Consider the following 17,453-nt stretch of genomic DNA (forward strand, 5'->3'; position numbering starts at 1 on the left):
ATAAACTTAGCACTATTGTTGACTCATTACCAACATCCTGCACAAAAAACACCTCATGATGGGTAAAACCAGTGAGAAGTCTCAAGATATTTGCAACCTTAATGTTGTACAACATAGTGACAACATTTGTTGCAAAAGAATTTCTAAACCCCACAAGATTTCAGACAGAGGAGTAAAAAGCATTATCAGTGATGCACTCAACCTCCATAACCTGTATGCACACTCACGACGCAAGACTCCAGTGCTGAATAAAAAGCATGTTCAAGTGAATTTAAAGTATGCTGAACAACATTTTGGCAAGCCTGTGAAATACTAGGAGAATATTGTCTAGTTGAATGAGTCCAAAATTGAACTTTTTAGATGCCATAATACACATCATGTTTGGAGTCCATAAGGAACTTTGGAGGTGGGAACATCATGGTGTGGGGCTGTTTTTCAGCTGACAGCACTGGCAACCATCACATGATTAAAGGAAGGATGAATGGACCAATGTACAGAGGCATTCTTGATAAAAAAATGCTGTGCCATCTACCAGGATGATGAAGATGAAAGAAGGGTGGACACTTCAGCAAGACAGTGATTACAAACACACCAGACATGCCAAGGAAATGCTCAGTTGGTTTCAGAGAAAGAAAATAAAGCTGCCGAGCCAATCATCTGAACTGAATTTAACAAAATGTATGGAATGAACAAAAGCTCAGAATTCATAAAAGGAGACCACGGAATCTACAGGATTTACAGTGTTTGTGTAGACGAAAGGGCCAAAATCCCACCTCAGCAATGCATATGACTAGTTTCTCCATACAGGAGGCATCTTGAAGCTGACTCACCAGCAAAGGCTTTTGTATGACGTATTAGATACATTTCAGGAAGCGTGGTCAATTCTTTCTCCCAGTTACATTTCTCATTATTATACATAACTTAATTTATTGACATCTATGGTTTGATTTCTTTGCCCACATGGATTGGATGGGTTGTTACTGACACCTTGTGATAGACTCATGTCAATAGCACCTTTAGTAATATAGTTACTTGGAAAATTGGTGATGATATAGATATATATATATATTTGTATTCGGTGGTTATTTTTGCCCAAATGTATTATGGCATGCTAATCGTTGACTAGGTATTGATGTACAAGCATGATGATTAAACGGAAAACTAACTAACAGTTGGACTCCAGCCACAATGTGACAATTAAAAAATACATTTTTTAGCTGTAGATGTATTTCCTTGTAATTTTTTGATCATAGTTTTAAACTCATCATTTGTAACTCAGTGGGGTGAAATCATTATTTATCAAATGTAAATGGGTGAATGACTTCAACACACTAGTCTGCATTTTGCCTTAAAAATGAGACAGACATATAAATATTTTACATTATACTCTGCATAATTATTGGTAAAATAGTTTTCGCCTGGTATTTCCATTACAATGATAAATTCAGAATCTTCTTTTTGATGTGTGCACATTAATCAGCAGGGATTCTGCAGGCAGCAGTTTATAGTGCTCAATTTGTGCCTTACAGCATTATGTTTCACACTCTACAAAGGTCCTAGTGACTGGACCATGGCTTTTTGATGTCCTTTATGTAGACATAAAAGTTTTTATCCTTTTCCTACACAAAAACTACACAAAGTTCTTATTATTTCAGACATTGTGTTCCAAACCATGTTACAATTTGTCAGGTCCTTTGCCCCATACAAGCGTTCCAATATAGTCCAGGAAATGCCTTAGTGTTTCATAATTTGCAAATGAGCCAGCACATTTTCCAGCTTGTTAAAAAGTAAACTTTATAAAGTTTGTCCAATTTGCTCTAGATCATAAATAATAGATGACAAACTTGCACAGTTTCCCAAATGTATGCACTGTTTATTTTGTGTTTTGTGTTCTCCGTGTTATTTTTTCTTAGTAAAATATATTTAAATGCAAGAACCACTTATCACCTTGAAAAGTTTCTTGAACTGAATATTCAGTCTTGAATAGTAGAAATACAATTAGAGCTGCATGTATTAAAAGATACATTCAAACTGTATTTCCTAAACATATTATTACAAAGTTTATGTCAAAATAACTAAGGCATAATACACAGTTGTACATCTATGGAAGAAATTCAACTTTTAATGCTGTTTCTGGAAGACACCAAGATGTCATTTACTGTATATGATGCCATAAAAAGTAACGGATCACTTATAAAGTCTGGGTGGCTGATAAATTGCTCAAATAAGGACTTATTCTGTATATATTACTGTGTGAAAGGATTAGGCAGACGTTATTGTGCTGTAGGTTTATTTGCAGAGCAAGATCTGAAGATAACTTTTAAAGTTTGGATGGCATTTGATTTGTTTGGGAAGCAAGTTGTAGACTATGGGGGATAAACAGGAAAGAGAATTGAGAGAATCAATAGAAGGCAGAACAGTAGGTCAGATATACATAGAAAAAAATATTTATATATTGTAATTTTTTTGAAATATACAGTACAGATCAAACGTTTTAGGCAGGTGTGGAAAAAAATGATGTAAAGTAAAAATGCTTTAAAAAATAAAAGTGTTAATAATTTATTCTTATATATTACCAAAGTGCAAAGGGAATGAATAAAATAGTATTCAAAATAAAATAAATATTTGGTGTCACCGCCCTTTGCCATTAAAACAGCATCAATTCTTTTAGGAACACTTCCACACAGTTCTGGATGGAGGTTAGCAGGGAGGTTGTTCTAAACATCTTGGAGAACTAACCACAGATCTTCTGAGGATGTAGACTTGCAAATCCTTTTATCTCTCCATGTAATATCACACAGACTCGATGATGTTGAGATCAGGGGACTATATTATTACTTGTTCTTCTATGTGCTGAACATAATTCCTAATGGCATTGGCTGTTTGTTAGGAGTCACTTTCCTGCTGTAAAATAAATTTGAATTCAATTTGATTAATCTCTGATGGAAATGTAGCACCCCTGAGCCCTAGGGCACTACAAGAAACTGCATCCTCTAGGACAGTGATGGCGAACCTGTGGCACTCCAGCTTTTGCAAAACTACAATTCCCATCATGCCTGGCCATTCAAAGCAAAAGCTTTGGCTGTGAAGACATGATGGGAATTGTAGTTTTGCAACAGCTGGAGTGCCATAGGTTCGCCATCACTGCTCTAGGAGATGCAGGTCCTACCCCCTGGGACCTGGAGTACCAGTGCCGATACCACCAAAGCACAACCAAAATCCTAGTTCTCCACTCCACACCAGACATAGAGGGTTAACCATGTAAGGGGATGGTCGCCATGGAAGGAACGAGTCCTGGGACAAGCCTGCCTAGTGGGAGGAGTCAGCAGTAAGTCTAAAGAAGTGAAGCGCACACAGAGGTGTGCGGACGTGCCAGAGCTGGGTCCGTGCATCGGTGACCCCGGGGCACGGGAGAGAGGTTGCCAGGGCAGGTACGAACAAGTACCGCTGGGACCGGAGCACATACGGGGCACAGGGTCCTAGATCAGGTGCCAGTTCTACACGGCTTGATAAATACCTGCCCGGTGAGGACACCTTCATGGACTTCACTGAACCAAATAATTGGGAGGCATCAGCAGTAAACTAGGATCGGGGTTCGGACACTTACCTCCCCCCAGGGTCCGCACTGCCCGCCATATGGAGGAGACTGTAACCCCCAATAGGGACAGTCGGGCCCCAAACACTCCATGCTACGGGGAGCCAACCAACAGGGAGTGCCGGGGACAGAGCAACCTGTGTCACTACATTGGCACTGATACTCCAAGGGACCTGAACCAGTAATCCAAGGGCCTGAGTGAGTAGAGACTGTTCAAGACAACCTGGTGTGGTCTCCATTATTTTCCCGTCATATCATGGCAGAGGGCCTAACACCATTGCTGCAACCACCACCAGCTCTGGGAGTACCCACATTCAGCAGCGGCGGTTCTCCATCATTAACCGCAACCCACAAGTAGCGTCACGAACATTAACTCTTATCTCCCCTGTAAATACTCTCTTTTTATAAAAGAAGCCCCAGGGCACGGGACCGGGCAACGGCCACCAGAGTGACATCCTCATTTGCAACCGCCCGGGACCGATTACCCCCTTCCCTGGGCGTGACAGAAATACATAATAGATAGGGATAGTCAGAAAATCCAGAGTCAGGACAGGTAGCACGGGTTCAATATACGTAGCCAGGGTCATAAGCAGAGAGAAAGGGATAAGCGAGTGGGCAAGCCAGATCAGGAAATGAAAGAGACAATATAAAAGCACCCTGCAGGGATCTAGACTGGAACAGACCAAGAACGTAGACCAGGTGAGAAATGGTGTGTAGAGCTGCATAATAAAGGACCTGCAGCTTGCGGATTGGTCATGGAACCTAAACTGTAACTAACTGCAATTAATCCTGACTGAATCCCAGGTACTTGAAATTCAGCTCCAAACTGGCAATTAACCTCGACCATGATTTCTATTATCTGACTTTTTATTATTATTTGTAAAAAGAAAAGAGAAAAGCGCATATGAGGAGCACCCGTGGAATGAATCTTAGGTTTGAATATAGAACTGCTCACCTGAGGAAGTTGTGCAGCCCCGCACAACCCCAGTGTTATGTGTATAAATCCTCCAGGTGAGGTAACTTCCTCCACTTCTGTTACCGCTGGTGTGGTTGCTGAGTTCGGGCTTCGTATCGCTCTTGGCTCCTTGAATCCACTAGCACCATGGATCTTGAAGCACCTGTGCGATCTTCCGTCATCCGGCTAAGGTGTTCTGATTAGACCTGGCAGGTCCTTTACTCTAAGCAGCTCTTCCGAATTTCCCTTTGAGGGAGTAGGCATATAACAGAATAGGTGCTTCGATCTGATAGAGCGCTATTAAAGTGGCTGCCAGTTTTATAAAAAGATTTACTTTAATATGAGCTCCTGTTATTATACAACACGTGTCAGCAAATCCACTGTTGCTTTCATCAAGTATAGCAGGGGCCTATCATTATTATTATTAACCTCTTCCCATCATGGCCAATTTTTGTTTTTTCATTTTTGTCTTTTCCTCCTCTTATTCCAAGAGCAATATTTTTTTTATTTTTCTGTTCAAAAAGATGTATCATGGCTTCTTTAATTGCAGGATGAGTTGTGCTTTTGAATGACATTATTCTTTTTACCACGTATTGTACTGGAAAATGTGAAAAAAAAAACCTCAAAGTGCTGTGAAATAGCAAAAAAAAAATAATTTAATTCTGACATTGTTTTTAGGGAACTGTTTTCATGGCGTACACTGTGTGACAAAAAGGACCTGGTATAATAATTCTTATCAGTGAGATTATGGTGGTAAAAAAATTGCCAAGTTTTTTTATCTCTTTTAGCGGTGAAAACATGAACATTTTTAAAAAAATAATTTTTGATTGTGTCCCCATTTATTGAGACACGTAACATTTTCATTTTTCAGTCAATGGAGTCATGTGAGGGTTTTTTTTGCTAGGTTATACAGTGTTTTTATTGATACCATTTTGGGATACATATATTTATCAAAGCATTTTGTGCGGTATTGCGACAACCAAAAAATGTCATATTTGTCATATTCTGAAAACTTTTTTTACTATTCACTGCATTTATGAGTCACCGTGGAGCACTATAACCTGTGCTTGTCTAATTGCTTGTACTATATACTGCAATCCCATAGTATATGCTGCATATAGTAAAGTTCAAAATCTTCTTTGAAACCCAACCACATGGTTTCAAAAGAGCTCTGGAATGGCAAGTAAGCCCCTGGCTTTAATAGCAACCCATAGGCACCCTGCAATCTCATAATGGGAGCACTGATGGGGCATAGACCAATGCTCCCCCATGCCAATGTGCTTTTAATGCTGCTATCAGAGTTTGACAGCAGAATTTAATAATCTCCACTTTTTCTCCACTTTTTCTCCACTTTTTCTCCACTTTTTCTCCACTTTTTTCTCCACTTTTTCTCCACTTTTTCTCCTCTTATGCTCCACTTTTTCTCCACTTTTTCTCCACTTTTTCTCCACGTTTTCTCCACGTTTTCTCCACTTTTTTCTCCACTTTTTCTCCTCTTATGCTCCACTTTTTCTCCACTTTTTCTCCACTTTTTCTCCTCTTAATCTCCACTTTTTCTCCACTTTTTCTCCACTTTTTCTCCACTTTTTCTCCACTTTTTCTCCACTTTTTTCTCCACTTTTTCTCCACTTTTTCTCCTCTTATGCTCCACTTTTTCTCCACTTTTTCTCCACTTTTTCTCCTCTTATGCTCCACTTTTTCTCCACTTTTTCTCCACTTTTTCTCCTCTTATGCTCCACTTTTTCTCCACTTTTTCTCCACTTTTTTCTCCACTTTTTCTCCTCTTATGCTCCACTTTTTCTCCACTTTTTCTCCACTTTTTCTCCACTTTTTCTCCTCTTATGCTCCACTTTTTCTCCACTTTTTCTCCACTTTTTCTCCATTTTTTTCTCCACTTATTCTCCACTTTTTCTCCTCTTATTCTCCACTTTTTCTCCACTTTTTCTCCACTTTTTCTCCTCTTATTCTCCACTTTTTCTCCACTTTTTCTCCACTTTTTCTCCATTTTTTTCTCCACTTTCTCCACTTTTTCTCCACTTTTTTCTCCACTTTTTCTCCTCTTATGCTCCACTTTTTCTCCTCTTAATCTCCACTTTTTCTCCACTTTTTCTCCACTTTTTCTCCACTTTTTTCTCCACTTTTTCTCCTCTTATGCTCCACTTTTTCTCCACTTTTTCTCCACTTTTTCTCCACTTTTTCTCCTCTTAATCTCCACTTTTTCTCCTCTTATGCTCCACTTTTTCTCCACTTTTTCTCCACTTTTTCTCCACTTTTTCTCCACTTTTTCTCCTCTTATGCTCCACTTTTTCTCCACTTTTTCTCCTCTTAATCTCCACTTTTTCTCCTCTTATACTCCACTTTTTCTCCACTTTTTCTCCACTTTTTCTCCTCTTATGCTCCACTTTTTCTCCACTTTTTATCCACTTTTTCTCCTCTTATGCTCCACTTTTTCTCCACTTTTTCTCCACTTTTTTCTCCACTTTTTCTCCTCTTAATCTCCACTTTTTCTCCACTTTTTCTCCACTTTTTCTCCACTTTTTCTCCACTTTTTTCTCCACTTTTTCTCCACTTTTTCTCCTCTTATGTTCCACTTATTCTCCACTTTTTCTCCACTTTTTCTCTACTTTTTCTATGGTCGGTCTACCCATTAGCTCTGCCATGCATAGTGTAGCTCTACACCTACTGCACATGTTACTTTATGATTGACATCTCTTTCGTACCAGAGCTGTCTAAGTCTACTCTGACCCCATATTTGTCATTACTATATTGTCCTTGTACTGTATTATGACATTTGTATCATGTGTTTCATTTCTTGCTGTGTTGCAATTTTTTTGCTGCATCCCAATTGTACCTCTACATTGTTCGAGTTTATGTTATTGTTCTCTCACTCTTATGTGATACTGATTATTGTCATTTTTCATGATTACATGCAGATAAGTCCAATCTGACGAAGGCTCAGGCCGAAACGTCATTTGTAACTTGTTTTGGACAAAAACATATATGCTTATGAAAAAAAAAATTTCTTAATACGGACCAATAAAGAGTGATTTTGCATTACTATCCGTTGTGACTTACTGACTTAGTCTGGGAGATATAGAGTGCCGAGGTTACTCACTAATTTTATCTATTATTACCTCTGAGCACCTATATACCAGTGAGCAGAGCTTCCTCTACAGTAGTTCTCCTGATTAGGCATGCCCTTACCTCATGAGCAGGGCATTGCAGCTTTGGTAGCAACCATTACGACATGGACTCTGCTGCTGTGGACCCGGGGAGAGTGAGTGCAGATTCATTGCACCCACACTCCTCACATGAAGGGTCCGCACTCCTAGAAAATGGGGGATACGTTCCCTGAGTGTCTCCCCCCCATATTCTAGACGGTCCAGAGTCGTCGTGGGACCCCTTTATTTTTTTTCTTACAATAAATTGGTGAAAGAGGAAATGTTTTGGGGACTGTTTTTTCAAATAAATTTCTTTTGTCGATTTTTTGTTTTTGTTAGTACTGACAGCTTATGATGTTGGGTATCTAATAGACGCCATGACATCACAAACTGCTGGGCTTGATCTCAGGTGACTTTACAGCTAGTATCAACCCGATTTATTACCCCGTTTGCCACTGCACCAGGGCACGGGATGAGCTGGGGTGAAGCGCCAGGATTGGCGCATCTAGTGGATGCGCCACGTCTGGGGTGCCTGCGGCCTGCTATTTTTAGGCTGTGAAGGCCCAATAACTATGGACCTTCCCACCCTGAGAATACCAGACCACAGCTGTCCGCTTTACCTTGGCTGGTGATCCAATTTGGGGGGTCCCCTACTTTTATTCTGTAATTATTAATATTTATAAAATAATTATAAAAAAGAGCCTGAGGGGACCTCCACATTGGATCCCCAACCACGGTAAAGCTGCCAGCTGTGGTTTTCAGGCTACAGCCGTCTGCTTTACCCTAGCTGGCTATCAAAAATGGGGGGACCCAACGTAATTTTTTTTTTTTAACTATTTTTTAAATAGAAAAAATTAATGGGCTTCCCTGTATTTTGATTGCCAACCAAGGTAACGGCAGGCAGATGGGGGTGGCAACCCATAGCTGTCTGCTTTATCTGCGCTGAGAATCAAAAATACCGCGGAGCGCTACGTCATTTTTTTAAAGATTTATTTTTACAGCACTGTGATGTCCAGCAATCAAAATACAGGGAAGCCCATTTTATTTTTAGTTATTTAAATAAATAATTAAAAAAAATATATGTTAGCTCCCACTGCATTTTTTGTATTGCTAGCTAAGGGTAATCCAAGCAGCTACTGGCTGCTAACCCCCACTGCTTGGTGTTACCTTCACTGGCAATGGAAAATCCAGGGAAGCATTTTTTTTTTTTTTTGCCAAAAAGCTACAAAAAAAGGACGTGAGCTTCGCCATATTTTTGTATGCTAGCCAGGTATAGCAGGCAGGTGCTGGAAGAGTTGGATACAGCGCCAGAAGATGGCGCTTCTATGAAAATGCCATTTTCTGAGGTGGCTGCAGACTGCAATTCGCAGCAGTGGGGCCCAGAAAGCTCAGGCCAACCGGTGGTGCGGATTCCAATCCCAGCTGCCTAGTTGTACCTGGCTGGACACAAAAATGGGGCAAAGCCTACGTCATTTGTTTTCTAATTATTTCATGAAATTCATGAAATAATAAAAAAAGGGCTTCCCTTTATTTTTGGTTCCCAGCCGGGTACAAATAGGCAACTGGGGGTTGGGGGCAGCCGTACCTGCCTGCTGTACCTGGCTAGCATACAAAAATATGGCGAAGCCACATAATTTTTTCAGGGGGCAAAAAACTTCTGCATACAGTCCTGGATGGAGTATGCTGAGCCTTGTAGTTCTGCAGCTGCTGTCTGTCTGTATGGAGAAGAGCAGACAGCAGCTGCAGAACTACAAGGCTCAGCATACTCCATCCAGGACTGTATGCAGAAGTTTTTTGCCCACCAAAAAAATGACGTGGGCTTCGCCATATTTTTGTATGCTAGCCAGGTACAGCTGGCAGCCACGGGCTGCCTCCAACCCCCAGTTGCCTATTTGTACCCGGCTGGGAACCAAAAATATAGGGAAGCCCGTTTTTTTTAATTATTTCACTTATTTCATGAAATAATTAAAAAACAAATGACGTGGGCTTCGCCCTATTTTTGTGTCCAGCCGGGTACAACTAGGCAGCTGGGGATTGGAATCCGCAGCACAGGTTAGCCCGAGGTTTGTGGGCGCCTCTGCTGCGGATTTCAGTCCGCAGCCGTCCCAGAAAATGGCGCTCTCATAGAAGCGCCATCATCTGGCGCTGTATCCAACTCTTCCAACAGCCCTGGAGCCGGGTGGCTTGTTGGGTAATCATGAGTTAATACTGGCTTTGTTTTACCAGCCAGTATTAAGCCAGAGATTCTTAATGTCAGGCACGTTTGACCCGGCCATTAAGAATCTCCAATAAAGGGTTAAAAAAAGACACCACACAGAGAAAAAATACTTTAATAGAAATAAATACACAGACACATTAGAGACTCCATCTTTATTACCCCTGTCAGCCCTCCACGATCCTGCTCTTCTGTCTTCTTTCTTTCTAGTGTAGTAGTAGTGACGATTGTAGTGAGGGGCATCACTTGGGGCTGGGGAACCTCCATCCTAACTACAATGCTCCCTACAATCGGGGAAGCAGCGTGCAGCCTTCACTCCGTGAGTGATCACTGCTGGCTGCTAGCGGTAACGCTGACAGACGCGTTACCATAGCAACGGTGCTCCCGGAGCCGCGGTTAGCGGTGACGTCACCGCTAACTGCGTTGCTATGGCAACGGTGATCTCCGTTAATGACCGGCTGTGTCAGCCGGTCCCTAACGGAACGGGGAGTCGACCGTGTGCTAGAGCATGTCGCCGGTACACGGCGATACACATATGTGCACCGTGTACCGGAGAGATGCATTCGCAGGTCCTACATGACGTGTCATAGTCATGTGACCAGTCTGTAGCCAATGAGATAATAGCCACGTGACTGGTCACATGGCTATTTTGACGTCACGATAGGTCCTGCTTCTCTGCTGGCAGTGCAGGTCACCGGGAGGATTCAGCGATCATCGGATGGAATAGCGGCAGGAGACAGAGTGCAGACGGGATCGCGAGGACCGGTAAGTGTTATGGCAATGTTTATTAACTGTTTGTGTACATTTATAATGCATTTTTATGTGTTTGTGATTGCCTCCCATTATAGCCTATACGTTCGAGTTCGGTTCTTCGAACGTTCGACGAACCGAACTCGAACGGGACCCCCTTTCGGCGAACCGGCCTCGAGCCGAACCGGGACCGGTTCGCTCATCTCTACTAGTAAGCATGTGACTATAAACTTCCAGTGCATATAACAACACAATGGGGAAATGTACACAAATAAAAGTAACATACTGAAAGGGCTGCCCAAAGTCTATTTCAGGATACTATTACAGTATGGTATGCAACTAGGGCTTATTTTTGGAGTAGGGTTTATATTATAAGTATACCCCAAAAAAAGCCAAAAAATCCTGATAGGGCTTATTTTCGGGGTTGGTCTTATTTTTGGGGAATCATGGTATGTGCAGGCATGGCACATCTTCTAGATGGGCACAGAAAAGGAACTGGATATTACTGTATGGAAAGCTAAATAGACAATTTGCATAGCCCAAAGGAGGAGATGTCACATCCCCAAATGTACAAAGTAGTGGATAATCAGGTTCGCTGAAACAGCAAGGGAAAAAAATTGGGATCAGCAAGTGAACTTTACTCCGAACTTAACCTTGAACAATGAAACCTATACAAGTCAATGAGGATGAGACGTTCAGGGCTATAAAATGGCCGTAGTAAGTGCTAGGGGGCTGCAACTGAAAGTTAAATGGTAGTAAGAGTAGGATAGTTATACATACAATGTTTCCCGGAATCCCGGAGCATCACTCTGCAGTCAGACTCTCTTCCGGGCTCACTAATTAAGGTTCATGAATATTCGCTGCTTCTCCTGGCAAAACAGCACATCAAAACAGCATTGCATTTTGATGCATGTTTTTTTTACCAGAAGATGCAGATTTGGTGCTGGAATTTTGGTGCAGGAATTTGGTGTATAAATTTCAGCACCATATCTACATCTCTTGGCAAAAATACAGACAAAAACTGTTTTCACGCAGTTTCGGTGTGGTTTTCTGTCAGGAAATACAAATTTGGTGCAGATATTTCAGCACCAAATTTGCATGTCATGGCTATGTCCTGCAGTCCAACAAACTGACAGCAGTTTCACTTTGAAGCAGCTGCCGGAGTGTTGAATTGCGGGTAATTTCTTCACAGAAAAAGGTTTTTTTTGGCAAGAGATTCAGATTTGGTACTGGAATTTTTACACCAAATTCCTGAATCTAATCTGCATCTTGTGGGAAGAAAGCGCATCGATACTGCATCAAAACTGCATTGCTTTTGGATGATTTTTTCCAGAAGATGCAGATTTGGTGCAGGAATTTGGTCTATAAATTTCCATACCAAATTTCTGCCAAGAGATGCAGGTCTGATTGAACTCAGTTCACCTAAGCTGAGGTCATTGAATTTAATGAGGTCACCTGAGGTGAGTTTACCTGCAGTCACAGGTGGGGTACCGTGGGAACCTCCTGCTTTGACCACAAATAAACTCAGTGACGTCACCACTCACAGCTGTGGCTCAGTCATTCTCTGTCTGCAGTCGCAGCAGGTGGTCATGTTCTGTGCCCACATGTGCCCACTGAGGAAGCATTTATAGCGATATGCGCATTGAGGTACAGGCAGATTGACCTCAGTTACTACTCTGCAGTCGCTATGGGTAAAAATGAATTATGTACACATGAGATTTTTCTTCACTCTCTTAGGCTCATGGTTTCAGCCTAGACTTAAGCTTCCGTTACACGCAATGACATCGCTAACGAGATGTCGTTGTGGTCACGGAATTCGTGACGCACATCCGGCTTCGCTAGCGACGTCATTGCGTGTGACACATACGAGTGACCGCTAACGATGCAAAATACTCACCAAATCGTTGATTGTTGACACGTCATCCATTTCCCAAATATCGTTGCTCGTGCTGGACGCAGGTTGTTCATCGTTCCTGAGGCACCACACATCGCTACGTGTGACACCCCAAGAAACGACGAACAACGCCATACCTCCGTCCTCCGTCAACGAGGTGGGCGTGACTTTCTTGCGGCTGCTCTCTGCCCCTCTGCTTCTATTGGACGCCTGCCATGTGACGTCGCTGTGACGCTGCACGAACTGACCCATAAAAAAGAGGCTGTTTGCCGACCACAGCGACAACGTTAGGAAGGTAAGTATGTGGGACCAGTACTAGCGATTTTGCCCATCACGGGCAGCGATTTGCCCGAGACACACAAACGACGGGGGCTGGTGCTTTCATGAGCGACATCGCTAGCGATGTCACTGCATGTAAAGCGCCCTTTAGTCTGTTTAGCTATGGTGCTTTCTGTGTATTTTTTTTTGCAAGTGCACCTTATAAATACCTATTATTAGTCAGAAGGCATATGAATCCTTACATCAATATGTGGTAAAGGTCTATATATGGCTAGATAGATATACTTTCAGATTTTGGCAGCATTAATTGATCTATATGTTATGATCTGATATTTTATGCACTTTATTGCCGGTATGCATCTTATATAAGAACTATGAGCTGTTATTGCTTATCTGTACCTCTTTGCTAATATGCACTTTATGTTAAGAGAGGGTTATCATACTATACTGTCCTGTATAAATTCATTTATTTAGCCATGTATATCGAGCTTTAATGCACTGATGTCTATTTATACCAAGTGATAGGAAAGGGTTTAAAAATCTGTTGAAATGTCCATTACCTTAATATATGATAAACTTATTGTGAGACTATATGAGAGTTGGCTTTCTGCCTGTCTAGTTTATGTTTCTGTGTGGTGCACTGAATATTTTTTTGTTTTTAATCTATCTTTAATAAAATGTGTATATTTAAGCTTTGTGAACTATTACTCCTGTATTCTTTCTATAGTACTGTATGTCCTGAGAATTAGAAACAAGGCACTCTCAAATGGTGATACAAATTAAATTTTTTTTCTATAAGTCTTCTATAAGCAACATGTGACGTTTCGGCCAGGTGGCCTTCATCAGACAACTTGTTATTAAGACTGTTAGGGAAGTGGTAAAGGCAGTGGTATCCACCAGTATGCACCATTTGAGAGTGCCTTGTTTCCAATTTTTTGGTTTTATATTGGCTGGGTATCAAAATTGGGGGGACTGAACACCATGTTTATAAATTAATTATTTAAACAATTTAAAAAAGACGCATTGGTTTCCTCTTATTTTGATACACAGCGAACATATTGAACACTGCTGGGGGCTGTAGCCTGTAGCCATATGCTTTATCTGCACTGGGTATCTAAATACCCTATGTCCTTTATTTATTTTAACATTTTACTGAGGCAGACAGCCAGCTTCAACCAATCAGAGATGCAACAACACCAACTGTGTGAGTGCAGCCAATCACCAACGCTGTCACGGATGGTGTGTTTGGGAAGCAGTAAATATGGATGAGAGATAATGAACGGATCCAGAAGCAGTGTTACAGCCATGCCACAGAGACTGGTAAGTTTGTCCTGTTTTAACCATGTTGCTTCCTTTTTTAACACTGATTTCCCTGGCCAATCACAGTGATGACAATATTTGGAAGTGCTTACAGCTTAAAAGCTTACAGCTCTGCAACCTTTCAACAAGCTATGTTCAGGTGACAAACCCAAACAGGAACTGGATGTACAGTCAAAAGTCTGTGTTTAGTGTTCACTACCGAACCCAAGGTGTTTTGTACTGACACCAAACTTTACAGTTCGGGTTCCCTCTTCCCTAGTACAAGGAATAAAGATTAGTGATGAGCAAATATACTCACCACTATTCGTTATTCACATGAATAGTTTGGAATTTGCAATATCCGTTACTTGACTAGCATTTTTCTATTCTTCTTGTGAATTTTAAGTCCCCTCTCAAGATAGATGAGAACGGGTTTTGAATGCCCCGCTATCACAAGGAAGCGAAGTTGATTAAATATTCTCTATATTCATGTGCAGATCATTTTGTTGATTTTCTCTGTAGTCCTGATGATTTGACCTGCAGATGAATAAAGAAAATATTTAATCAACATCGCTGAAGGAACAGAAACCAGAGATATTAGACATTCCTATATGGAATCTTTAGAGTTATATACTAACCACAGCCCAAACCTCTCTGCTATCAAAGGACTAGGATTTTCTTCGCTAATCAAATTTGATGTATTCAAAATTATTTTGGATATAAATAAACTTGCGATCTTACCATCAAATGCTATTTAAAAAATGATAGTTTTTCTAGTGAACGTATAATTCAGAAGGCTAATATGGAGGATGTCATATGTACCTTCCAGGAATAGATGGTGTTATATGACCTGAGAACAATGGAGAGAAGTGGATTTCAAGATTACATCAACTTGAATGATAGTTTTATTAACAGGAATCCACAATTCTCCATATTGGATTGATTCCAAGAGTTAGTAGAAAAAGACCTTATTGAATTTGACAAAAGAAACATTCCAGATAATATGTCAAAAGAAGAATGTAGAGCATTAAAGGAACTCACTAATAATAATGATCTTCTAGTACGTCATGCAGACAAAGGGATGCAATTGTAGTTTTAAATGCAGGATTGTATCAAACATAATTTAATTGAGTTGGAAAAAAGAACTATACATGGAATTAAGTACGGATCCTACTGTGTTATTTAATTAAAAACTGCAAAATTTATTGGAGGAGGGCTTGCAATCAGGAGTAGAGATGAGCGAACCGGTCCCGGTTCGACTCGAGGCCGGTTCGCCGAACGGAGGTCCCGTTCGAGTTCGGCTCGTCGAACGTTCGACGAACCGAACTCGAACTGCATAGGAAACAATGGCAGGCAATCACAAACACAGAAAAACACCTAGAAAACACCCTCAAAGGTGTCCAAAAGGTGACAAACAACTCACAACACATGGGAAAGTGACAAGGACATATACTCATGTGAAAACAATAGAGCTGGACAAGGAAAAAGAGGAGGACACACAGATATATGAGTATATGAAAGGAAACATCGATTCCATTATTGTGCAACTTGAGCCCTGCTCATTTTAGGCTTCCAATCTTGATAAATTGCCTGAGCTCGCCACGTACGCCTTGGGGATCTTGTCGTGTCCTGCAGCCAGCGTTCTCTCGGAACCTGTCTTCAGTGCTGCTGGGGGTCTGCTGGCAGATAAGCACACATGTCTGTCCACTGACAATGTGGACATGGCTCTCAGAGGACTTTTCTTCCCCTGGGTCAGCCAGGGGACGAGAAAGGCACGCGTATTTTTGAGAGTGCTTCATGCAAAGCATCTTTTTCTTTTTCAAAAGGGAGGTCAACCGATGCCAGTCAAGTGGGGTGTGTGTGGCCCAGTTAGTGGCAACGAAGGAGACTGTGGTTGGAGTCCCCTCGCTGTGTTTCTAAAAGAACCAAGATGAACAAGTCATGGCTCTCAGAGGACTTTTCTTCCCCTGGGTCAGCCAGGGGACGGGAAAGGCACGCGTATTTTTGAGAGTGCTTCATGCAAAGCATATTTTTCATCTTGAAAATTGGGTCAACTGATGCCAGTCAAGTGGGGTGTGTGTGGCACAGTTAGTGTAAACGAGGGAGACTGTGGTTGGAGTCCCCTCGCTGTTTCTAAAAGAACCAAAATGAACAAATCATGGCTCTCAGAGGACTTTTCTTCCCCTGGGTCAGCCAGGGGACGGGAAAGGCACGCGTATTTTTGAGAGTGCTTCATGCAAAGCATCTTTTTCTTTTTCAAAAGGGGGGTCAACCGATGCCAGTCAAGTGGGGTGTGTGTGGCCCAGTTAGTGGAAACGAGGGAGACTGTGGTTGGAGTCCCCTCGCTGTGTTTCTAAAAGAACCAAGATGAACAAGTCATGGCTCTCAGAGGACTTTTCTTCCCCTGGGTCAGCCAGGGGACGGGAAAGGCACGCGTATTTTTGAGAGTACTTCATGCAAAGCATCTTTTTCAAAAGGGGGGTCAACCGATGCCAGTCAAGTGGGGTGTGTGTGGCCCAGTTAGTGGAAACGAGGGAGACTGTGGTTGGAGTCCCCTCGCTGTGTTTCTAAAAGAACCAAGATGAACAAGTCATGGCTCTCAGAGGACTTTTCTTCCCCTGGGTCAGCCAGGGGACGGGAAAGGCACGCGTATTTTTTAGAGTGCTTCATGCAAAGCATATTTTTCATCTTGAAAATTGGGTCAACTGATGCCAGTCAAGTGGGGTGTGTGTGGCACAGTTAGTGTAAACGAGGGAGACTGTGGTTGGAGTCCCCTCGCTGTTTCTAAAAGAACCAAAATGAACAAGTCATGGCTCTCAGAGGACTTTTCTTCCCCTGGGTCAGCCAGGGGACGGGAAAGGCACGCGTATTTTTGAGAGTGCTTCATGCAAAGCATCTTTTTCTTTTTCAAAAGGGGGTCAACCGATGCCAGTCAAGTGGGGTGTGTGTGGCCCAGTTAGTGGAAACGAGGGAGACTGTGGTTGGAGTCCCCTCGCTGTGTTTCTAAAAGAACCAAGATGAACAAGTCATGGCTCTCAGAGGACTTTTCTTCCCCTGGGTCAGCCAGGGGACGGGAAAGGCACGCGTATTTTTGAGAGTGCTTCATGCAAAGCATCTTTTTCTTTTTCAAAAGGGGGGTCAACCGATGCCAGTTAAGTGGGGTGTGTGTGGCCCAGTTAGTGGAAACGAGGGAGACTGTGGTTGGAGTCCCCTCGCTGTGTTTCTAAAAGAACCAAGATGAACAAGTCATGGCTCTCAGAGGACTTTTCTTCCCCTGGGTCAGCCAGGGGACGGGAAAGGCACGC

This window comes from Anomaloglossus baeobatrachus, chromosome 1 (assembly GCF_048569485.1).
Source record: "Anomaloglossus baeobatrachus isolate aAnoBae1 chromosome 1, aAnoBae1.hap1, whole genome shotgun sequence".
Taxonomy (NCBI): domain Eukaryota; kingdom Metazoa; phylum Chordata; class Amphibia; order Anura; family Aromobatidae; genus Anomaloglossus; species Anomaloglossus baeobatrachus.